Genomic DNA, 27470 nt, shown 5'->3' on the forward strand with positions numbered 1-27470 from the left:
CATGGAATACCCATTGAGCCGTGATGCTCACAATCAACAAGACCATGTGTATCAACGTTAAGCACATGAAGCGCATGAACATAACCATGGATAAACGGTTAGCACAATATACCACAGACAGGAAAAGCACGACTAAGGTACAATAAGCAACTCAACATCTCAAGAGCCATCTCGCTCAATTCTCACCCCAAGGCCTAAACGAACCACATCAGGTGTGTAAATAGTCAAGTAGCCCCATAACTCATCGTAGAAAAAGAGAGTAACATGAAACATATCAGAACATGGATAAGATCAACTCTAGCCGATGACACACCCCCAACAATAGATGTGTTGAGTAAACAAACTCGATCTGATGTAGAAAACGCATTCTCATTAGTCCTACTAATGGGCCCCCAAATCAATTCAAATCATCCCGAAATAGGTAAATAACCTTCGAAAAAGTCCACAGTAACCTATCCATAACACATACCATCAACTCTTTAACTCTTAACATATCTTGACAGTCCACAAACAAGGAATAGTCTATCTCTGAGAACATCCAATCTCTAAATCTCAAGAATACAGTAATCTCCATATCCAATCCCAACTCCACCACTCAAATGACACATAACTCGTACAATATCATCTCACGGGAAATACTCCCATAAATCTTTCGCACCACGTAGAAAAACCTGAACAACGGAAATCAACAACCAGGTGATTATAGTAATGCCAGTCAAGCATCCACAAGTCAAAACACAATGCATCTTCTAAAACACACACCCTTCTTAGGCGATACCTGATAGTGCCAGCATTCTCTTAAACATATGAAATCGTCCATGTTGTCTAGAACTCATGACCTTCCCTTCTAAACTGAACCACAACCTTGTACTTGCAAATCTCAATCCCGCACGACATATAACATCTATTATTCTATCATATGAAAATGCGAGAATCCCATTATCAACTCTGAATCACAAGTAGGGTAGTCACCTCAGCCACCAGAAATCTTCCACTTACTCAATCCTGGAGAACATCGCAACACGCAACAAAGCATTCACACCTATAAAAGCCATCAACCTCAAGCGGTGGTCAATCCATTATGAACTCTTCGAAACCCATTTGTACGTAACCATGCCATCAGAACTGAATCCCTCTAAATCAACCAAGTCACGCCGACTTCCAAACCCAAAAGTGTTGCTACAAAACCCCTTCAAAGCCCTATCATACCTAAGGAACCGATCATTTTCACTACTATGCCGATTCAAACCACCGCTAAGCTGCCCATCTTTTTCCGATTCCTCCTGCCTTGCCTTTAAGATAACACTTATCTCTCCAAGAACACTTTGTTCCCCGATCATATCTCATCTCAAGTGACCCTAACTTGAAACCACGCCGTCCTAAGACCAATAAGCCACTTCATTCTCTCTTAAGCACCCAATGGTACTGCAAATCGAAATGCCCGCTCTAAAGAGACCTTCTATGAATCTGAAGTTGTTCCTTCATCCCTCTAATAGTGAAATGTAGAATCAATGATAAAAAAAATACTGCAAGTCTCGATGTCGTCCAATTCAAATCTCAAATCTTAGTCATACACAAATTCGAGAATCCTTAAATACCACATATAAATCTCGAACCTTTTAGAGCCTTGTCGAGAGTCATTCACTCTGCTCTAATCTACAATGCATAGCCAATACGCATCGAACTACTTGTTCCCCACTAGCACATGAATATCTAATAAGAAGCAACCAAGCAATTCCTTTTCCTTTCACACTACATCCACAACGAACAACAACCTGAATCATTCCAAGATTTCCACACATCCATAAAGTATAGTACATCATACATCCTTTCCCGAGTCATCCTTGAAGTCAACCTCTTCAAGTCATAATTGATCTGCATGTATGCTTCAGTCCAAAACTAATATAACACATGACCATGCAATTTTGATCGTCGATAGTGGACTCCCTAGTTGGCTCGAAGCCATAGGACACATCGACTGGTAACCCACAGTACTCTTCCTTCATAGATGCCATGATCACACACTGTTATTTTGCTAAATTCCTCATGGGCTCATGTAGTACTAGTCATAAAACACTCTGAATCATCTTCCACGTGCATACTCATCCTCGTGACAGTCGTGCGAACTTCCACAAGCGATCCAAACTCAAATTGTAGCACATATATCCCACTGGGTAGAAAGAATACTCTTCATAGAAATGTCATAAGGATCACACAACCTCAGACTATCCCGCAGGAGATAACCCACATGCTTAGCCTCAAACTGGCATCTCTCTATGACCCTATCATGGTCACAACCACTATGCAATCACATAATCTTCCCGAGTGTACACTCGTCAACAAGACATAAAAATCTACTTCGTTCCACAAATAAACAACTGAAATATCCATTAACACACTCATAACTCGAGACTGTACAACATATCAAGACAGAAATCAAGCATCCACAGCCTTTTGCATCCCAAGCCAATTCTTCTTGTCACATAAAAACCATCTAAGCATAGTTCTTAGTCATATAATATCATCATATAGCTATCTCGCAACTCACTGAGCCATCAATCCCACTCCTAGGGACATTATCGAACATATAAGTCCAAATGCACATACTTATACAACTGAAACTACTGAGCCCCAGCTATGGTCTGAACCTGGCCTCATGTCCTCTTGACTGGCCTACCTCTATAACAAAGAAAACATATCTCGCACCACTTTCATGACATCACCAACCGTCGGTGCACCGCTGATATCGAGTGCTCAACATTACATACGAGTGAATGGAAAGAAATCGAAGATATAGTCTTCAAGCTGAAATAAGTAGCACAACGATGGAAGAATGATGGAAAGCTTCCTAGATGCCATGTAGCCTCTTGAAGATAAGTACGGACATCAACATATTGATCCACAAGACTCTACTAGACACTTACTCATGACTCATAGAACCTATGAACCTAGAGCACTTATACCAATTTATCACGACCCAAAATCTACCTAGCATGTTAGGGTTAGGTGCCATCACGACTAGGTGAATTTTGGGTCGTGGCAATCATACAGATACCCATGAGTGGTCTCATGCCACCTCAATCCATATAAGTCCATTAACACAAATCGACTGATGGTTCTTCCTTCAACCTTAGTTTACAATCCTTAGAACTAAATTCCCACTTCTGGAACTCCCTCTGAGACCGGTTTCTCGTATATATACACTGTATCAGTCCCGACAAGTTGTATCAACCATAAATGCACTCCCACGATATAATCACACGATGTCCCGCATAACTCCTCTACTCATAGCAATATATCCTAACTAGAATAGTTGCTCATCCCCAAACCCGGCACCGATAATACCTCATATCAAATAGAACCTTGTTCCAAACCTCTACAACACTATTAATGATAAAAGAAACATGTAAAAACTCATAACCATCCGTCAAATCAACAAGCTATGAAGTTATCTCGTCCGACAAGAATCACTGCCAAATTCCGAGCTGACTAATGACATTCTTCTTCCAAACACACATGACCCAAATCTGATTGCACTAATTCTAGGTCCAATAACCTTGTCTCAATCAGTATGAACTGCCTGATGGATTGGCCAAATCAAATGCCACTTAGAACCACATATGATGCAATATGTGCACCAAACAAGCAACAACTCAAATGAAACCATAATGGAAAGTGAACCAAATGAGAGGATTGTCCAACAAGCCTAATAGATACAATCACAAAAGCATAATGTTATGAATTCATCCTACAAGGTAGAAACAGAACACGCGGAGTACGCACCAGAAATCGTATCCAAATATAACATTGTTGTAACGTACAACCTGATCCAACCATCATACCGCTCCATATAGGAATACTCACTAAGCCAAAATCCCCATGCTCACCAAACACATATGTATCAACAATAAGCACATACCATGCATAAACATAACCATGGGGAGACGAATAGCATAGAGCGCTACGAAAAGGCTAGCACAACTATGGTGCAATAAATGAATCAACATCTCAAGAGCCATCTCGCTCTTATAACACAAGGTCAGCACATGCATGTGAATAATCAAGTCGTATCACAACCCATCATAGCATGAGAGAGTAACACATTAATAGATCAGGGTAGGAATAACATCCATTCGACCCGATGGCACACCCATAGAAAAGCCATACAGAGTAAGCAAATCCGATCCTGTATAAAATACTCTTCTCATTAGACCTACCAATAGGCCCCCAAACTGATTCAGATCATCCTAAATGGGTAAAGAACCTCCTAAAATCCACAGTGACCTCATTAATGATATATACAATCAGCCATATAGCCCTTAATACACTTTCATAGTCCACAACTAATGGAATAATCTGCCTCCACAAATATCAAATCTCTAAACCACGAGAATACAAAAATCTTCATACCTAATCTCTATATCTCCCACTAAAATGATTGAACATCACGCATGCACAATTGCCTCATGAGAAATACTCCCACAAACCTTCCGCACCAAGTAGAAAAATCGGAACATCCACGATTACCACCCACACGATATTTGAAGTACTAGTCAAGCCTCTGCAAATCAATACACAATGCACCTCCATAAGCCATACTCTACTCATGTGATACAAGATAGTTCTAGCATTCTCTTAAACATCTTAAATCCACCATGCTGTCTAGAACTCATGACATTCTTTTCAAAACTGAACCGCAACCTTGCCCATTAAATCTCAATCCCACACGGCTCACTATATCTATCATGCCTCAACACGAAAAATAAGAGAATCCCATTATCAACTCTGAATTACAAATAGGATACACACTCCATCGACTAGAACCCATTCACTTAGCTCAATTCATATGAAAATTGCAATACGCAAAAAACTTCCCATGCCTATAGAAGACACCAACCGCAAGTCGTGGCCAAAAATCACCACAAACTCTTCGAAATCCATTTGCACATAACCAAGCCATCAGAACTGAATCCCTCTACATCAACCAAGTCACGCAGACTGCCAAAACCCATAAGTGTTACCATAAAAACACTTGTAAAGCCTATTATATCAAAGGAACTGATCATCTTTATTATCATGTTGATCCAAGCCACTGCTAAACATACCCAACTTCTTCAGATAACTCATGACCCGCCTTCACGGTGACACTTCTCTTTCCAGTACACTATGGACCTCCCTCAAAACTCATCCCAAGTAATCCCAACATGAAATCTCCTCGTCCTAAGACTCATAATCCACTTAACTCCCTCTTATACATCAAATAATACCTCAAACCGAAATACCTTCTCTAAAGAGATCTTCTATGAATCTGAAGTTATTTCTTCCATCTCTCAAACACTGCCTCGCAGAACCGATAATGTTGCAGAAATACCCCAAAACTCTCCCACAATCCAATGAAAAATCTTGTTTCCTTAGTCGCACACAAATTCAAAAATCCTTAGATACCACATTTGAATCTTGAACCCACTAGAACCATCCTCGAGAGTTACCCACTCAGTCCTAGTCACGATTACATAGCCAAACGTGCTGAACAATCAGTGCTATGTCAACACATGAATACTTTAAAAGAACAATCAAGTGAATCCTTTCCCTTTACACACTACATCCACCAAGGACTATCCAACCTGAGCAATTTCACAACCTACATATAACAATCAGGTAAGATATAACACGCCTCCAGAAAATTCTCTGCCTAAGTAAATCTCGAAGTCATCCTCCTCAAGCCATAACTAATCCACAAGCACACCGAAGTCCAGGACCACAACAGCACATGACCATGTGATCCAATCATTGATGGTAGGCTCCCTTACTTGGCTTTAAGCCACAATCACATAACCCAATAACTCACAATGATTGTTCCTCCTTAGTTACCATGACCTCAGTCTGATACTCAACCGAATTTCTCATAAACTCATGTTGCACTAACCATAACACATCCCAACTTATCAGCCCAAATGCGTACTCAACCTCATGACATTTGTGCCATCTACCTCGAGAAATCTAGACTCACATCGTAGTACATACATCCCTTTGGATAGAAGATAAAACTCTTCATAACAGCCTTATAAGAAATCGTATAAACTCTAACTTTCTCACATGAGATATCTCACATGTCTAGCCTCAAATCTTTCTATGACCTTGCCATGAGCACAACCACTATGTACTTAATTGATTCTCCCGAGTCTACACTTGTAAACAGGCCGAATAATCTATTTCACTTCATCAATGGACAATCGAAAGATCCATCAACGTATCCAAAACTCGAGACCATATGGTACACCAATATGATAATCAAGCATATGCATTCCCTTTGTAGCTCAAGCAAGCCCTTCTTGACAAATTCAAATTCTCCAAATGTAAGAAGTCATCACCAAAATAAAATGCACAGACTTAGTCATTTGTCCATAATTACCCAAATTGCACCAACCTTCCTCAAAGCTTGTGGCTACCCTACCACATAGTCCATAATGATACGCCCGCACTCTCACGCAAGCATAACCACCTTGTGAAGTAAGCCACTCGGTGTTTGATGCTCATTCTCGACCAGTTGACAATCATACACCACTAGATTTGCCTAATATTGTTCTTCATCCTCCGCCACCCATAATGTTGACTCGAATCACGATACATCTCTATATCATATGTAGGAACAAAATACTACAAATTACAAACCTCCTCAAGGAACATCTCCGTCAAACCATCAATACTAGAAACACAAATCCGACCCTGAAGTTACAACACACGACACACTAAGGACCACCTCCTTAGCACCACCCCACACATTGTGCCTCTAAGGACAAGCAAATGTAGATCATCACATTGACTAGATCTGATGTGCTCAAACAAAGACAATTGTGCAACCACACAAGCAAGAACACCATTATGATCAGAGTTTCCCAAAAGCCTCTCATGTACTGGAACAAATACCAAATCATGAACCATATAGTTCTCCTGACAGGCTTTAACTGTCGTAACACGTAGGCAACCACCCTTCCACTCTGCACTAACACCGCGCCGAAACCAACAAATGAAGCATCACAATAAGCTGTGTAAGGCTCCAAACCCGTGGGCAACACCAACACTAGGGCGACTTTAGATGGAAACCCCTACACAAAGTGATGATAGTAGCCAACCCTCAACACGGGAAAAAACATCCCATGCCACAGGTGAAACATCACCACAAATTGTCAGATTTCAACTGATATCGAGTGCTTAACATCACACACGAAGAAGTAGGATGTAATTGATGATATAGCCTTCAAGCCAAGATAAAGTTGCATGATAAGGAGTCAAGAAAAAGAAATTTCTTAACATCCTGTAGCCTATCGGAGATAAGTACAGATGTCTCCGTACGGATCCACACGACTCTACTAGACCTGCTCGTGACTTGTGAGACCCATAGAACCTATAGCTCTGATACCAACTTGTCACGACCTAAAATCTCACCTCAAATCGTGATGGCGCATAGCCGTACTTTCTAAGCAAGACAACTCACAATCAATAGAATATAGTCAAGATTCCTTTGATTAACAAAGTCATATCATAAATAAAGACAAGAATAATCTCAAAATAAGGTAATTATCTAATACAACCATAACATGATGAACACGGCCAAAACAGTACAACCCCCAAGAACTAGGTAGCACAAGTATACGAGCAACTACTGAACAAGTATAAGTCTGAATACATAATAAAAATTGTCTGAGAGAAAGAAAATAGATAGGAGATAAATAAAGACAGGGTTGTGGGCATTGTGAAGCGAATCCATGAGTTGTAGCTCACCCTAAGTCTCTAAGCGAGCACCTAGGCTCAACAAGAGAGGCTCCGCTAGAACCCACCAGAGGATCTGCATAAAAAGTGTAGAAGCGTAGTATGAATACACCACAATAAGTACCTGGTAAGTATCAAGTCTAACCTCGAAAAAGTAGTGGCGAGGCTATAGGCATCATGATACTTACAACACAAATATAGAGAGCAAAGCCTGGAGCCAAAATAGTGAATAATCTTATGAATAACAAGTATCAAAAGATATCAGCAGTCGAGACATATAAAGCATGCTTTTCCAATTCAAAGATAATCATAACACTGTTCAGATATGGTATTTAAAGATGACCTACTTCAATAAATGGAATCAAGACTCCCAACTAGCATATATAGATGACATGCAAGAGTTAGCATTTAAATAAATGCTTCTAAATGAGTGAAGGATGTCTATGCATGCTCAAGGCCCTACCTCTTACCTTAATCGATTCAAGATCTATGTACCCCGATATAAAATCCATGTATCACTGAAATCCAATACAATATTCATGTATTGACCCGATACATAATCCATATATCTACCATGCTCATAGGACCCAAAGTAACATGGGTAATCACCTGACTCTGGAGGGACGATACCAAATCCAAGCGCAAAAGGGAGCTTGATATCTCATTAATAATCAAATATTCGCTCATCATGTCATGTGCCATAACTATATTTTAACCGCACGACCTTGCCTTTCGTGTCACGATCTCAGTCCAAATCAAGTATCCAAATATAATACATATGCATGTACCAAAGAATTAATAGATAAAAGATACACAAGGACGTAATAATAATCATGTGGATACGTGCTCATGAAATTTTTATATGACTACGGATGATTCAAGCAATTCAATATATCAAAATAAGCTCTCATGCCTTTATAAATAATCATAAACCTAGGCATAATCTCTAACATGAATAAGAGATCAAACGTAGTCACATAAGCCAAACAAATCATGAATCAAGATGAGCACATAATCAAAACAACGCATAAAATATCTCAATTCTACCCTGGACATGATATAAATTTGGTATGTGCATATACGCTCAACACCTTGCATATACACCAACCCCTAATACCTTAAATACATAGCAATCAAGTCAAATTCTAGCGGTTTCCCTCTTAACAAGGTTAACCAAGAGACCTACCTCTTCCCGGGCTAGCTTCGACTTTAAATTGCGTCAAAACCTCGCTCTAGTCCGATGACCCATAACCTACCTAGTCCAAATACATAACTAGTTTACGAATTCAGGTTTAAATTGATGGTCAAAATCCCAAAATGCACTCTCTTAAATGTAGGCAAAAATCCCAAATTTCATTTCAAAATACCATATTTTAGGTGTAAAAATTCACTAGATTCTTACAATGTAATCACAAATAGGTAGAAATCACTTACCCTCTTACCTTGTATGAAAATTCACATGAAAAATTGTCCATATCCAAGTCTAGGGCTCAAAATATGAAAGAATGGGTAAATATTCTTAAATATAACACTGATGAATTCTGCCCAAAAGTACCCTTCGCGAACGCGGCACAAGCCTCACATTCGCGAAGCACAAATGCTGATGTCCCAGGAAATAGTCTACTTGATCGCGTATGTGCCCCTCGATCACGAAAGCCAACGAACCAACACACCGCGAATGCGAGCTCCATCACGCGAGCGCGAAAGTCAACGAACCAACACACAGCGAACGCGAGCTCCATCACGCGAACGCGAAGGCCAACAAGCCTCCCAGCCTCCTCTGACTCTACACGAACACAATAACTGATACGCGAACGCGATGACCAAAATTTCCACAACAACGTAAACGCGAAGCCATAATGCAAACACGAAGAACACATCTCCAGCTCCCAAACACACATCGCGAATGCGACACCTGATGCGCGAACGCGAAGCACAAATGCCCATCTGGCCAAAATCCTTCTCCTCTATTGCGAGTAGCTCCGCGATCACAAAGCACTGTAGTACACCAGCAACACAGCGGCTCCAAACACAGCCAAAATGGTCCAAAACCACTCCGGATCACACCCGAGCCCCTTGGGTCCTAGTCCAATCATACCAAAAACTCCAAACAAAATATCCAAATTGTCACGACTCAGAATTCCCACCGTAGGGACCGTGATGGCACCTAATATTTCACTTCCTAGGCCAGCCAACGTTAAAGAATCATTAAACCAAATCCTTATTTCCATTTAGTAAATAACAATAATTAGCTAAGATGAAATATAATAAGTGCGGAATAATATAAAGAGTGCATTAATTACTACTACCCGGATATGGAGTCAGAATTCACGAGCATTCTAGAATTCATTACAAATAATAGTCTGAAAGAAATACAACTTCTTGGATGAAAGAAACAGTAAAACTGAAAAGATAGACGGGGACTTCAAGGTCTGTGAACGCCGACAGATCTACCATGAGTCTCCGGATAGAGGGTCCAACAGCTAAAATCTCGATCAACCCGAGTCGGTACCAAAATCTATCACAGAAAGTGCAGAGTGCAGTATCAGTACAACCGACCCCATGTACTGGTAAGTGTCGAGCCTAACCTCGACGAAGTAGTGACGAGGCTCAGGCAAGGCACCTACAAATCAACCTGTGCAATTTAACAATGTATATACAAATAACAGTAACGAAGAATTAGAGAAGAATTATCGGGAGGGGATACATGCTGGGGGAAAATACGAAGTAAAGAGCTACAGCAGAATGAGAACTGAAACAACCAATATAATATAAATCAACAGGAGCACGAATACAGTAAAGGAAAAATGCATGGAATCAACCTTCGTGCTTTTATTCTCAATCTCACCATAAAATCAATAAAAATGGCACGGCATCACCCTTCGTGTATTAGCTGTCATATCATGGCACGGCATCACCCTTCGTGCATTAACACTCACAATACGGCACGACATCACCCTTCGTACTTTTACACTCACAATATGGCACGGAATCACCCTTCGTGCATTAACACTCACAATATGACACGGCATCACCCTTCGTGCATTAGCACTCTCCCTTACCATAATGAAATGAAAAATTAACAACAGGGAGATCAAATAACAAGTACAAGCCTTACCTCAACATTTAGTTCCACAGTATAATTTCAATCTTCGAAATAAATACTCAATTATCACCAGAAGGTCCATGAACATGATAAGAACAATCAATTTAACAACACTAGACTAAACACGTAGCAATTAGGCATAGGAAAGAGACAATATAAGAAAAACGAAAGAAACATGGAAAACAGGCAAATTGGCGGCGCATACGTACTCGTCACCTCACATATACGCCGCTCACATGAATTTCACATAATAAATAGTCTAAGGTTCCTAATTCCCTCAAGTCAGGGTTAGACACAACACTTACCTCGCTTCGAAGGCCACTTAATTCTCAATCACAGCTTTTCCTTTAGAATTCACCTCCAAACCAGTCGTATCTATTCAAAAATGACTCAATAATATCAAATATTGCTAAAGGAATTAATTATATTGCATAAATTAAATTTCCCAAATTTTCCTCCAAAAAGTCGAAATAATCGACCCCGGGCCCGCTTGGTCAAAACCCGAGGTTCTGACCAAAATCCATTTACCCATTCACCCCCGAGCCCGAATATATAATTGGTTTTGGAATCCGACCTCAAATTGAGGTCTAAATCCTCAAATTTTCGAAATCCCTAGTTTCTACCCTAACCCCTAATTCTACCATAAAAACTCTAGATTTTAGGTTGATAATTCATAAAATGTAATGGATAATTGAAAGAAAATGATTTAGAATCACTTACCAACACTTTGGGGAAGAAGATGACTCTTGAAAATCGCCTCTCATCGTTTGGTTTTTGAGAAAACTGCATTTCTGGCTAAATCTCGTGTTTGGATTCTGTTAAGTGCTGGGCGACAGTGTACATCGCGTTCGCGAGGCCACTGTCGCGTTCGCGAAGAGCATTGGCTGCCAAGCCTTTGCGTTCGCGAGACCGTGTCCGCATTTGTGTAGGCTACCCCCCCCCCCCCCGCCTTCGTGTTCGCGTTCGCAATGAAGGATCACTAACTCTTCCCCAGGTGTGCCTAACACTACGCGTTCGCGAGGAGCTGGTCGCATTCGCGAAGGGTAACGCCCCCATCGCTTCGCGTTCGCGACCCAGCCTCCGCGTTCGCGAAGAAGAAAATTCCAGCTGCCCAGTTTACTCTTCGCGTACGCGAGAGTACCTTCGCGAACGCGAAGAAGGACATGCCAGAACACCTGCTGCAGCAAAATACCAGATTTTCAAAGTCCAAAACATCCCATGGCCTATCTGAAACTCACCCGAGCCCTCGGGGCTCCAAACCAAACATGCACACAAGTCTAAAAATATCATACGAACTTCCCCGCGCAATCAAATCACCAAAATAACACCTAGAACTACGAATTTAGCACCAAATCAAATAAAATTCTCAAGAACACTTTAAAATTCCTATATTTTCAACTGGACATCCGAATCACGTCAAATCAACTCCGTTTCTCACCAAATTTCACAGACAAGTCTTAAATATCATAATGAACTTTTACCGGGCTCCGAAACCAAAATGGGACCCGGTACTAATAATGCCAAACATCACTCAATTCTTAAAAACAAATAATTTTTAGACTTTTAATTTTCATCAACAATTCATAACTCGAGCTAGGCACCTCTGAATTCGATTCCGAGCATACGCTCAGGTCCCATAATTCGATACGAACCCACCGGGACCATCAAAACATGGATCCAGGCCCTTTTACCAAAAATGTTGACCGAAGTCAACTAAAATCAACTTTTAAGGACAAAATTCTTCTTTTCATCAATTTTCAACATAAAAAATTTTCCGGAAACACGCCCGGACTACGCACGCACATTGAGGAGGGAAAAATGAGATTTCTAGGCTTAAGAGCGCAGATTCGAGTTCTAAAACATAAGAAGACCTTTTGGGTCATCATATTCTCCACCTCTAAAACAATCGTTCGTCCTCGAACGAACATAGAAAAGTACCTGGGCTGGTAAAAAGGTGGGGATATCTACTCCGCATATCAGACTCGGACTCCCAAGTAGCTGCCTTAACAGGCTGACCTCTCCACTGCACTCGAACGGATGGGTAACTCTTTGATCTCAACTGGCGAACTTGCCGGGCTAGAATAGCCACCGGCTCCTCCTCGTAAGTCAAATTCTTGTCCAACTGGACAGAGCTGAAATCTAACACATGGGACGAATCGCCGTGATACTTTCGAAGCATGGACACATGGAATACCGGATGAACAGCTGCTAAACTAGGTGGCAACGCAATCCTGTAAGCCACCTCTCCCACTCTTTCTAGAATCTCAAAAGGTCCGATATACCTAGGGCTCAACTTGCCCTTCTTTCCGAACCTCATTACACCTTTCATGGGTGATACCCGAAGGAACACTCTCTCTCCGACCATGAATGCAACATCATAAACTCTGCGGTCGGCATAACTCTTCAGCCTGGACTGAGTTGTGTGAAGTCGATCCTGAATAATCTTGACCTTATCCAAGGCATCCTGTACTAAGTCTGTGCCCAACAACCGAGCCTCTCCTGGCTCAAACCACCCCACTGGAGAACGGCACCGCCTACCATATAATGCCTCATAGGAAGCCATCTGAATGCTCGAGTGGTAGCTGTTGTTGTAGGCGAACTCTGCAAGGGGCAAGAACTGATCCCACGATACTTCAAAGTCTATAACACACGCGCGGAGCATATCCTCCAAGATTTGAATAGTGCGCTCGGACTGCCCGTTCGTCTGAGGATGAAATGTTATGCTCAACTCAACCCGCATACCCAACTCACGTTGTACTGCCCTCCAGAAGTGTGAGGTGAACTGCGTACCTCAATCAGAAATGATAGACATGGGCACACCGTGAAGACGGACGATCTCACGAATGTAAATCTCTGCCAACCGCTCCAAAGAATAGGTAACTGCCACAGGAATGAAGTGCACTGATTTGGTCAGCCTGTCCACAATGACCCAAACTGCATCGAACTTCCTCTGAGTCCGTGGGAGTCCAACAACAAAATCCATCGTGATACGCTCCCACTTCCACTCAGGAATATCTAACCTCTGTAGTAAACCACCAGGTCTCTGATGCTCACACTTTACCTGCTGGCAATTTAGGCACCGAGCTACATATTCAACTATGTCTTTCTTCATGATCCTCCACCAATAATGCTGCCGCAAGTCCTGATACATCTTGGCGGTGCCTAGATGAATAGAATACCGGGAACTGTGAAGAATCAACTCACGAAGTCCATCCACATTAGGAACACAAATATGACCCCGCATCCTCAAAACTCCATCATCTCCAATAGTAACCTGCTTGGCACCACCGTGTTACACTGTGTCTCTAAGGACAAGTAAATGAGGGTCGTCATCCTGCCGATCTCTGATGCACTCAAACAAAGAAGACCGAGCAATTGTATAAGCTAGAACACGGCTGGTCTTAGAAACATCCAACCTCACGAACTGGTTGGCCAGAGCCTGAACATCCAATGCAAGCGGTCTCTCACCAACTAGAATATAAGCAAGGCTACCCATACTAGCTGACTTTCTACTCAAAGCATCGGCCACCACATTGGCTTTCCCGAGATGATACAATATGGTGATATCATAATCTTTCAATAGCTCTAACCACCTTCTCTGCCTCAAATTGAGTTCCTTCTACTTGAACAAATACTTCAAGCTCTGATGATCCGTGAACACCTCACATGGCACGTCGTAAAGATAGTGCCTCCAAATCTTCAGAGCTTGAACAATGGCTGCCAGCTCTAGATCATGAACATGGTAATTCTTCTTGTGAACCTTCAGCTGCCGCGAAGCATATGCAATAACCTTTCCACCCTGCATCAACACCGCACCCAGACCAATACGAGATGCGTCACAATATACTGTATAAGATCCTGAACCTGTGGGTAACACCAATATCGGTGTCGTAGTCAAAGTTATCTTGAGATTCTGGAAGCTCGCCTCACACTCGTCTGACTACCTGAACGGGGCACCCTTCTAGGTCAACCTGGTCAATGGGGCTGCTATGGATGAAAACCCCTCCACAAACTAGCGGTAATAACCTGCCAATCCCAAGAAACTACAGATCTCTATAGCTGATGTGGGTCTAGGGCAGTTCTGAACTGCCTCAATCTTCCTAGGATCCACTTGAATACCCTCTGCATACAATGTGACCCAAGAAATCAACTGAACTCAACTAAAACTCACATTTTGAGAACTTAGCATATAATTGGCTGTCTCTCAGAGTCTGAAGAACGATACGAAGGTGCTGCTCATGCTCCTCTCGGCTGTGGGATTAGACCAAGATATCACCAATAAACACAATCACAAAGGAATCCAAGTAGGGCTTGAACACCCAGTTCATCAAATCCATGAATGTTGCTGGGGCATTTGTCAGCCCAAATGACATAACTAGAAACTCGTAATGCCCATACCGAGTCCGAAAAGCTGTCTTAGGGATATCAGATGCCCTAATTCTCAACTGATGGTAGCCAGATCTCAAGTCAATCCTCAAAAACACCTTGTCACCCTGAAGCTGATCAAATAAATCATCAATCCTCGGCAATGGATACTTGTTCTTGATGGTGACTTTGTTTAACTACCGATAATCTATACACATCCTCATCGATCCATCTTTCTTCATCACAAACAACACAGGTGCACCCCAAGGCGAGACACTAGGTCTAATGAAGCCCTTATCAAGCAAATCTTGCAATTGTTCCTTCAATTCTTTCAACTATGGTGGGGCCATGCGGTATGGCGGAATGGAAATGGACTGAGTGCCCGGAGCAAAAGCAATACAGAAATCAATATCCCTGCCGGGTGGCATCCCCGGCAGGTCTGCAGGAAACACCTCTGAAAACTTACGAACAACTAGCACTGAATCCATAGGAGGAACCTCCAAACTAGAATCGCGGACATAAGCCAAATAATCTAGACACCCCTTCTCGACCATATGTCGAGCCTTCACATAAGAGATAACCTTGCTGGTAGAATGGCCAAGGGTCCCTCTCTACTCTAATTGAGGCAACCTCTGCAAGGCTAAGGTCACCATCTTGGCGTGATAATCTAATATGGCATGATAAGGTGACAGCCAATCCATACCCAGTATGACATCAAAATCAACCATATCGAGAAGTAGAAGATCTACATGAGTCTCAAGACCCCCAATGGTGACCACACACGAACGATAAACACGATCTACAATAATAGCATCCCTCACTAGTGTGGACACATACACAGGAGCACTCAAAGAATCACGGGGCATAACCAAATATGAAGCAAAATAGGATGACACATAGGAGTAAGTAGACCCCGGATCAAATAGAACTGAAGCATCTCTACTGCAAACTGAAACAGTACCTGTGAAAACAGCGTTAGAAGACTCAGCCTCAGGCCTGGCTAGGAAAGCATAACATCGGGGCTGGGCCCCACCACCACAAACTATGTCCCTGGGACGGCCTCTAGATGGCTAGTCTCCACCTCTAACGGCCTGACCTCCACCTCTAACAGCCTAGCCTCTACCTCTAGCTGCCTGACCCCTGCCTCTAGATGGCTGAGCAGGTGGTGTAGCAACTGGTGCCGGAACCATGGCACGAGAACTCTGATGCTGTGAGATGCCCGTTGCCCGAGGACAAAATCTAGCAATGTGCCTCGGATCACCACAAGTATAACATAACCTCAGCTACTGTGACTGCTTACCCTGAAACTGACCCTGTCGACCTGAATAACCAACCTGATAACTCTATAGTGGAGGTGCACTAATAGGAGCTGGTGGTACACTGTAAGCTAGCTAGTCGAAATAAGGCATATGAGGACCACGACCACCTGAGGCACCGTGGGATGCCTGGAGTGCTGAATGGAACGGCCTGGGAGGATGGCCTCTACCAAAAGTACCCCTTCCTCTAAAAAGGGCACCGCTGAACTCACCAGAATAATGAGGTCTCTTGTCAGACCCCTTACCTCCCTGAGTAAGAACCATCTCGACTCTTCTGGCGACATTAGCAGCCGCCTGGAAAGAAATCTCACTCCCAGTCTCCTTAGCTATATGCAATCTGATAGGCTGAGCAAGTCCATCAATAAACCTCCCCTCTCTCTCTCTCTCTCTCTCTCTCTCTCTCTCTCTCTCTCTCTCTCTCTCTCGGTGGGAAGCAGAAGGACAGCATGACGGGCCAAATCCACAAAATGGGTCTCATACTGAGTAACAGTCATACTGCCCTGCTGGAGATGCTCAAACTGACGGCGACGCTCCTCTCTCAATATGATAGGCAAAAATTTCTCTATGAAGAGCTGAGAGAATTGGTCCCAAGTAAGAGAAGGCGACCCAGCTGGTCTGGTCAACAAATAATCTCTCCACCATTTCTTGGCAGAACCAGTCATCTGAAATGTAGCAAAGTCGACCCCATTGGTCTCCACTATACCCATGTTCCGTAGAACCTCGTGACGGTTGTCAAGATACTCCTGGGGATCCTCTGAAGTAGCACCACTAAAGTGAATTGGGAAGAGCTTGGTAAACCTGTCCAATCTCCACAAAGCCTCAGAAGACATAGCTGGCCCATCTCCGGCCTGTGCCGCAACAACCGGCTAAACTACTCCGACTGGCTGAGCTGCTGGAGCCTGATACTGGGGAGCTATCTGCTCCGGAGGGGGATTAGTGGGAGTCTGGGCTCCTCCTCCAGCCTGAGAGACTGTTGGTGCCATGGGAAATGCGTCAGTCTAGGCCACACTCTCCGTAAGGCCCACCAAACGGACCAAAGCGTTCTAAAATACTGGGGTGGCAATGAACCCCTCCGGAACCTGAGCGGGTCCGGCAGGAATAGTCTGGGCTGGAATCTCCTCATCAAGATCTATCTGAGGCTCCACTACTAGGGTTGTTGCTCGAGCTCTGGGCTAAGCCCTGCCCCTGCCTCGGCCTCTGGCACGGCCTCGACCTCTACCCCTCGTAGGAGCTGCCACTGGAGGCTCTGGCTGCTGCTCAGCTGAGAAAGCGGTACATGTTCTCGCCATCTGCGAGAGAATACGAGCAGAAGAGTTCAATCAGTATTGAGAAAACAACATCGCACGACAGAGGAGAATAGAAGTGAAATTTGTTCCTAAGCTTCATAGCCTCTAGAAGATAAGCACAGACGTCTCCTTACCGATCCTCCAGACTCTACTAAGTTTGCTCGTGAATCGTGAGACCTAGGCAACCTAGTGCTCTGATACCAACTTGTCACGACCCGGAATTCCCACCGTCGGGACCGTGATGGCGCCTAATATTTCACTTGCTAGGCAAGCCAACGTTAGAGAATCATTAAACTAAATCCTTATTTCCATTCAGTAAATAACAATAATTAGCTAAGGTAAAATATAATGAGTGCGGAATAATATAAAGACTGCATTAATTACTACTACCCGGATCTGGAGTCACAATTCACGAGCATTCTAGAATTCATTACAAGTAATAGTCTTAAAAAAATACAACTGTTTGGATGAAAGAAACAGTAACCGCCGACAGATCACCCTTCGTGCATTAACACTCACAATACGGCACGGCATCACCCTTCGTACCTTTACACTCACAATATGGCACGGCATCACCCTTCGTGCATTAACACTCACAATTTGGCACGGCATCACCGTTCATGCATTAATACTCACAATATGGCACGACATCACCCTTCGTGAATTAACACTCTCCCTTACCATAATGAAATAAACAATTAACAATAGGGAGATAAAATAACAAGTACAAGCCTTACCTCAACATTTAGTTCCACAATATAATTTCAATCTTCGAAATAAATACTCAATTATCACCAGAAGGTCTATGAACATGATAAGAACAATCAATTTAACAACACTAGTCTAAACACGTAGCAATTAGGCATAGGAAAGAGACAATATAAGAAAAACGAAAGAAACATGGAAAATAGGCAAATTGGCGGCGCATACGTACTCGTCACCTCACATATCCGCCGCTCACATGAATTTCACATAATAAATAGTCTAAGGTTCCTAATTCCCTCAAATGAGAGTTAGACACAACACTTACCTCGCTCTGAAGGCCACTTAATTATCAATCACAACTTTTCCTTTAGAATTCACCTCCAAACCAGTCGTATCTAATTCAAAAATGACTCAATAATATCAAATATTGCTAAAGGAATCAATTATATTGCATAAATTAAATTTCTCAAATTTTCCTCCAAAAAGTCGAAAGAATCGACCCCGGGCCCGCTTGGTCAAAACCTGAGGTTCAGACCAAAATCCATTTACCCATTCACCCCCGAGCCCGAATATATAATTAGTTTTGGAATCCGATCTCAAATTGAGGTCTAAATCCTCAAATTTCCGGAATCCCTAGTTTCTACCCTAACCCCTAATTCTACCATAAACTCTAGATTTTAGGTTGATAATTCATAAAATATAATGGATAATTGAAAGAAAATAGTTTAAAATCACTTACCAACACTTTGGGGAAGAAGATGACTCTTGAAAATTACCTCTCACCATTTGGTTTTTGAGAAAAATGATTTTTTGGCAAAATCCCGTATTTGGATTCTGTTAAGTGTTGGGCGACAGTGTGCATCGCGTTCACGAGGCCACTGTCGCGTTCGCGAAGAGCATTGGCTGCCAAGCCTTCGCGTTCGTGAGACCGTATTCGCATTTGTGTAGGCTACCCCCCCCCCCGGCCTTCGCGTTCGCGAGACATTGCTCGCGTTCGCGATGAATGATCACTGACTCTTCCCCAGGTGTGCCTAACACTATGCGTTTGCGAGGAGCTGGTCGCATTCGCGAAGGGTAACGCCCCCATCACTTCGCGTTCGCGACCCAGCCTCCACGTTCGCGAAGAAGAAAATTCCAGCTGCCCAGTTTACTCTTCTCGTTCGCGAGAGTACCTTCGCGAACGTGAAGAAGGACATGCCAGAACACCTGCTGCAGCAAAATACCAGATTTTCTAAGTCCAAAACATCTCGTGGCCTATCTGAAACTCACCCGAGCCCTCGGGGCTCCAAACCAAACATGCACACAAGTCTAAAAATATCATACGAACTTGCTCGCGCGATCAAATCGCCAAAATAACACCTAGAACTACGAATTTAGCACCAAATCAAATGAATTTCTCAAGAACACTTTAAAATTCCTATCTTTTCAACTCGACGTCCGAATCATGTCAAATCAACTTCGTTTCTTACCAAATTTGACAGACAAGTCTTAAATATCATAATGAACTTGTACCGGTATCCGGAACCAAAATACGGACCAGGTACTAACAATGCCAAACATCACTCAATTCTTAAAAACAAATAATTTTCAGACTTTTAGTTTTCATCAAAAATTCATAACTCGAGCTAGGCACCTCCGAATTCAATTTCGATCATACGCCCAGGTCCCATAATTCGATACGGACCCACCGGGACCGTCAAAACACAGATCCGGGCCCGTTTACCAAAATTGTTGACCGAAGTCAACTAAAATCAACTTTTAAGGACAATTCTTATTTTCATCAATTTTCAACATAAAACTTTTTCGGAAACACGCCCGGACTACGCACGCAAATCGAGTAGGGTAAAAATGAGATTTTTAAGGCTTAAGAGCGCAGATTCGAGTTCTAAAAGATAAGATGACCTTTTGAGTCATCACACAAACTTATCCAGAGTCTCAAAACACCGCAAATAACATCAAAACCACGAATCAAAGATCAAACTCATTCTCCTAAGTTTCAAACATTCCAACTTCGTTGAACTCGTCTAAGTCACACTTAGACATTTCGCATCACAACCAAGCTTCGCACACGAGTTTTCATATACCAAGTGAACCTAACCAAAATCTTGGAACATCAACCGAACCCCAATAACATCAAAGTCAACTTCAGGTCAAATTTATGAACTCTTCATTTCTTCAGATTGCCAACTTTTGACAAATAGAGCCAAAACCTTCTAAGAACATCCAAATTCGTATTCGAACATACGCTCAAGTCCAAAATCACCATACAAACCTATTGAAACCATAAAATTTAGATTCCTGGATCGTTATCTCAAAATTCAAACCTTGATCAATTCTTCCAACTTAAAGCCTCCAAATTGAGAATCACTCCTCCAAATCAATCTCGAACATCGAAATCAACCATACACGCAAGCCATAATACATCGTATGAAGCTATTCAAGGTCTCAAACCGCCGAACGGGATGCTAAAGCTCAAAAGATAATAGATTAACGATAATTAATCTTTGTCTTTATGAAAATGAAAGTTAATAAATTAATCTATATCTATCTATCTATATCTATATCTATATTTATTATAAAAGTATGAATACAATGTCGGTTTACAAAAATAACTTTATAATATTAAGCATAATAACTCATAATAAAAGGATATAACTGGAATTCTAGATATTAGCCTTATAATCTTATTAATTTTAGAACATAATACTACACGTTAGGAATCCTACATGATTACCTTTAGGAATCCTATTAGTATAATTATTTTCGGGCGGTCTAATTCATATAAAATTGAACAAGTAAATATCTTTAGTAATGTAATCCTATTACTTTTAGGATATACTTCTTAAAAATTTCTATTACTAATTTAATTCGAAAACGTATTATAATGTCCTATTACTAATTTAATTTGAAAATGTATTATATTGTCCAAATCTATTAATAAAAAGGAGACCCTATTTTATTATAAAAGCATAAATACAATATTAATATATCAAAATAGCCCTAAATTATTAAGCAGAAGAACTCATAGGGAAAGGACATAACTGCAATAACTTATTTTTTAGACTACAATACCTTCTTTGCTAATTTTTAATATTTAAAATTTAAAATTAATAAAATTTTATCTATTAAATTCTTATTAAAAATATGTAGGAAGGCTTAATAAAATCAATTTCATAAGAATCCTCCGTATTGGCAATACATTACCACTCCATAATGTCCAATACCAAAAATAATAAAAGTAATATTAAATGGACTGCAAAATTGAGAAAAAATACCCCCACAATAATATATTTTTATATTATATTTAAACTATTTTCCTACTCAAATAATATTTTTTTTATTAATATTTTGAATAATATTGAAAAATACCCAATTATTAAACAACAACTAAAAAAATATTTAAGAATATAAATGTGTGAGAAAAAGAAAAAAATGGTTGGTAAAAGTCAATACCACTAATGATTCTACAAACATAAAGATCTAAAAATAAAATGGCATATCAATCTTTTACTCTTTGAAAATAAAATTTATAATGGATAAAATTATAATTAAGATTAAATATTCAAAACAAGAGATGAACTAATATTAAGATCCGAATCAACATAGAATAAATTATTTTTTATATTAAAACCAAATAATTAAATCTTTAATTAATTATTTAGCAAGAGAATCCAATTCAATTATTTTTTAAATTCATCATATGAGTAAAATTCTTATTCAAGTTAAAATATATCTTAGGATACATAAATATATTCCATAAAAACAGCGTTAGAACACAAAGTAAAAATGTTAGTAAATTATTAAGAATCAAAATGTTATACAAGTGAGTGAGGACGCACAATCAAAGCTAAATCATAATCAAGAACAAGCTTTCAAGACTATATTATAAAGAGTCGACTCTGGTATAATAGGATTATTCTTTGTAGATGCCTCCGGCGTAATCGAAATAATATTTCTATGTCATGCATTACTTGCAAATATCATATCAAGAGGCATGACACTGTTAGCAATAATAGCAAGTGGTGCACCAACAACGATTTTATTGTGAGGCCATCTATTTTAGATTTGATATACCTCTTCAAACAACTTAAATAACCATCACAAATATATCAAAGTAGAGCAATGATACTAAATTTATCAGAAAAGCAAAATTGATAATATTGTATGAAGCACTTATGGCAAAGTATCAAACGATCGAAATAATTGCCCAGAGTTCTTATTAATGAACCGTTTGGCAGAAAATTAATGGTTTGGGAGGTGATTTCTATCAAGTACTATCAGTAGTTTTAAAATCGACAAAAGCAGAGACTGTAAAAGCTAGCTTGCCAAAGTTATACTTCTGGCTTCAAATGAAAAAAATTCAACTCACAAGAAATATAAAGTAAATATTCAGTCTCTTCTTACTTCGTGTCGGAAAGAAGAAGAGCATCCAATAAAAGATGATTTGGTTTTTCCTCAACACTTCGCTATCAATCCCAATGGTAATAGTAGTACATTTAATAAGAGAAATATTTCTATCATTAGATTAAAATGTAATTTGTGCAAATCACATGATAGAATTAAAAAGATATCTTAATTAGCTAGCAGAAATGCATATGTTGATCAACTAAATAAAAGGTTGATTGCAAAATTTTATAATAAAAATAAAATATTTTTCAGTTTTTGACTCAGCAGAAAATGATACAAATAATTACTACCAAGAAGAATACTTAAATACTTTAATACCAAATGATCTTCTACCATACATGTTTATTGTCAAGTTTATCATTTCTTATGTATGTTAGTGTCACCGTATATATAATAGACCAAGTTAAAATTGATCTTTCATTGTATATAGGTTAATTTTAAAAAAAAAAATATGTCTGTCATGCTACTGAAAAATTTAGATACGCCGAATAGCACACAGATGGTATTTTGAAATTTTGACAATAACGTCATATATGCAAAAATTATGATACTGATCAATGTGCTTCTAAGTATATTCTTATCCCTGAATTCAACTTTCGTCTTCCGAAAATAAGGAATATCCTTTTAAATTTGTGTGAAAATAATTTTTAGTATGTTTATGTTTTGCAAATATAACAAATAAAGTACATGGACAAACATCCTAAATATTGGACTATATTTACCGTAATATATTTTCTCGCACGAATAACTGTATATTGCACTTTCAAGAGGGATATCAAGATCGACAACAAGAGTTTTGGTTAAGGCAGAGCAACCAAAGCATTAGGAGGAAACATACACACAAAAAATATTGTCCACAAAGAAGTATTCATTAAGATACCATCACATTAAATATTTTAAACTATAATACATAATTATCTAACTAACATGAAAAAATTAATCATTTGTGTAAGTTTTGATGATGTCCTTTTATTTTAAATTCATGTATTATGCTAATGTAATAATATTTTCGGCATTTAGATGATTGATTATTAATATACATAAAATTTCTCTCATTAATTAAATTTTATTATTTCTTCATATAAATAAATATTTAAATCATCACATGTCATTATTAACGTGCAACGCACGTTCATAGATACTAGTCTACCTAAAATATGCGTTATACACGCCTTGTCTTAACGTTTCGGGCTACAGAAAGTTCGCCGAGTTTTTTTGTTTTGTTGGCCAAAAATACATATATGCGTTATGCTGCGTTATGCAAACTTAGAGATTCGGATTTTGTTTGTCGGTCCAGGAGTGATAAATTGGAGTGTCGGACTAAAGTTAGTGATGTGATTTAATACTGAATCCAACAATTATTTATTTTCAATTTATTTTTATATTTTTAGGTCATGTCTTCACTTTTTTTTTTGTAGGTCCAAATAGTCAGATACTTAAAGATTTTTTCAGCTTTCATACATTCGCTTTACATTTTTCCATTTTAAGTTGTATTAGCAAACTTCTTTTGAATAATTCTCGTTAAGGGAAATTTTTTTTTCTGCATTTACATATTTGGAAATTGGCAACATACTTCACTTTCTTAATAGAAAATTTCTCATTTTTATTCGTATACAAATAAAAAATATTCATCAGTCTTATTTACATATTTTCTCATTTAACACCAGTTTTATTTGTATACAATAAAAAATATATTTTCTCATTTAAAATAAGTAAGAATATAATGGAAAAAAGAAATAAGGTAATGATCTAATCACCCCAAATCTATTGTTACGTGAGATAAGCCTCTTTTACCGTTATGCAATAATAAATTTATTAATATAATATAATAAAATTTATAACAATCAAAATAAATATTTTATTTGAAATAACAATACAGTGCATTTTCAAATACTCTCCCTTCCAAAAAAAAAAAAAGAGAACTTCATGTTGTATCATGTTAGTGGGAGTACTGGAAGAAAATAGTAAAACAATTATTGGAAAAGTTAGATTGATACATACAATATAACGTCGAAATTTAAATTTTGAAAAGTAAATAAACTTAAATTCTTAAAACTTGAGAAAGTTCTATGTTTTGGAACCAGATGAGTATTAAAATCTTGAGGGAGGGACGATTTTGTATATTGGAGATATATTACTTTCACCACTCCCATGTTAATCGACTCCTTCAAATTAAGATTATGAATGAAAAATATTATAGTTCATACGGAGAAACATGTTTTACTTTGGTATTTAATGAAGTTTGAAAATGTAATTAATTAAGATTTATAATTAGAAAACTCTATGAATAATATTCTTTAAGAAGAATGAAAAATATTGATAAAAAATATGTAAAAGTTGATTCACTGTAAATATTGTGGCGCACAAACGCAATAGCAACTTCGTTCAGTATACATATACTATTATGTTTGAACAAATGAGAGGAGGTGGACATCAAATTGAAATGAAGACTATTTATATTTCCTTGATTGCGTTGAACGGAATTCATCAAAGAAAGAAGAAGAAAACCCATCTTTGTTAATATACCATTCATTAAACAAAAACTTTTGAAACAAATAAACTTAAATCTATGTTTTCTGTTCTGTGTACGCTCTTGATTACCCTTAAAACGGTACAGTTGAATTTATACGTGATTTCTAGACAAGTAAACTATTTTGATCCTGAAATAATATAATAATCGAAGAAATACGTAGTACTTAGCTTTGGAATGTAAATGAAATAGCAGAGATAACACGGTTTCCGAACACAACAATGATGAGATCAAAAAGCAAGAGAGTGATATTGTATAAAGCTTTGTATAGAATATAGTATATGTTCTAGCCAGGAATTTTCTGTCTTTTACAATGGTAACTGAGGTCACTATTTATAGTTATGCCTAGGAAAAAATGTCCTAGGATCATGCCCTTATTTAATGCCAATTATGAGGGTCATTGATGAAGATGTAACGTTGAGCGAAAATGCAAAATTCTTTGTAACAGACCGTCGCTCTTAATGCTGTAGAATATTCCTTAGTAAATGCTACCGGACGCAGAGCATTTAATACACTTTTATGAACGTTATCCGTTCCGGTGACAAGCGCAGTGGCTGCGTTCGATCCGCAGTCATCCATCTTGGATTTCACATGTCCTCCTTTTAGTCAGCCACGTGTCATATCATATTTTATCCTATACAGATAGTCTCCCTGCTTTCTGGTAACATAACACGCGTCATTCCATGATTCAGCAGAACTTTTGCCGATTATCGAGGTAATCATGGCCATGAATTTAGCCGCCAAAATTTGACTTATACGCAACTTTCTTTTCCTTTGCGTTTCACAATTGCTTGAGCTTCTGATTTGCATCCTTGTTTTCCGTCCTTTTTCTAATTTTCTTCAAACACAAACTATTTACCTTCTTCTTTTTCAATGGCTTCTTCCTCCAAACGTGGTGGTTCTACAAAGAATAAGAACAAAACTGAGGATTTCGTTCCTCCAACAGTGGATTCCATCATCCCAAGAAGGCTTAGTACTTCGAAAGATTTTGAAGAGAATTTTCCTAGTGCTAACCCTCGTACATGGGTTGTTAGTAGGTACCCTTCTTCCATTCGTCCTTCCAGTATTCCTGCTGTAAAGGAGGATTGCCGCTGCAATGAGTTGTTTGGAAGGTTTTACATACTTTTTTATGTATCCCTTTACTTTGGGTGTGTTTTCCTTGAGCGGAGAGCTTGATTCCATGATTGCGGAGTTTTGCCTTCGATACCAGCTATGTTTGGCATAGGTAAGTCCTTCAGTGTGGAGGACGATCGCCTGCCTCCGACGTTTGAGCCAAGAAACTGGGGAGGAGCTAACCTTAGCTCATGTGATGAATCTCTATTCCCCCAAAAAGCTTCTGCGGGGGAATGATAAACCTTTGCAAGCATGGCCACCATGCTTTGTTGTCTAGCATGGATGATGACAATGACCGTGGGTGGATAGAACGGTTCGTTGCAGTTGCCACCAACGACATCATTCCGACAACGGCTTCATCCTTTCCGATTGCTTGGAACCGCACTCGTAAGTTCTTTGTATAATATTCCTCTTACTAGATATTCTTCTATGGCTGTATCATCTCTTTCATCCTTCGCATGTTTCAGCAACTCGATGGCTCCCACCGGTGGTGGAAGGTTTGAACCGGTGGGTTCAGAAGATTTTGGACGTCACAATACCCAAAACTCGTTCGTGGAAAGAACTTGCCCTTAAATATGGATGGAAGGCCAAAAATCATAGTAACTCTAATTTACCTTGCTTCCATTTTTGTATATGAAGAACTTGGTTGAACCCTTCTGACTTTGTTCATGGAATTAGGTCTACCTGCGAGCTATGTTGTTGTCCCCGAGGAGGATGTTCTGGCTGATCTTGCTGATGCAGTGAGGCTGCTTCAGGAAGCACTTACTCGAACAGGTATCTCCGGGCCTGTTTTGGGTGCAAATATTTCTTTACGGAGTCCCCGGCTGGAGGATAAACAAATAAAAAGAAAACGCTCCTCCGCGGTCGGGGAA

Source organism: Nicotiana tabacum, chromosome 2 (assembly GCF_000715075.1).
Source record: "Nicotiana tabacum cultivar K326 chromosome 2, ASM71507v2, whole genome shotgun sequence".
Classification (NCBI taxonomy): Eukaryota; Viridiplantae; Streptophyta; class Magnoliopsida; order Solanales; family Solanaceae; genus Nicotiana; species Nicotiana tabacum.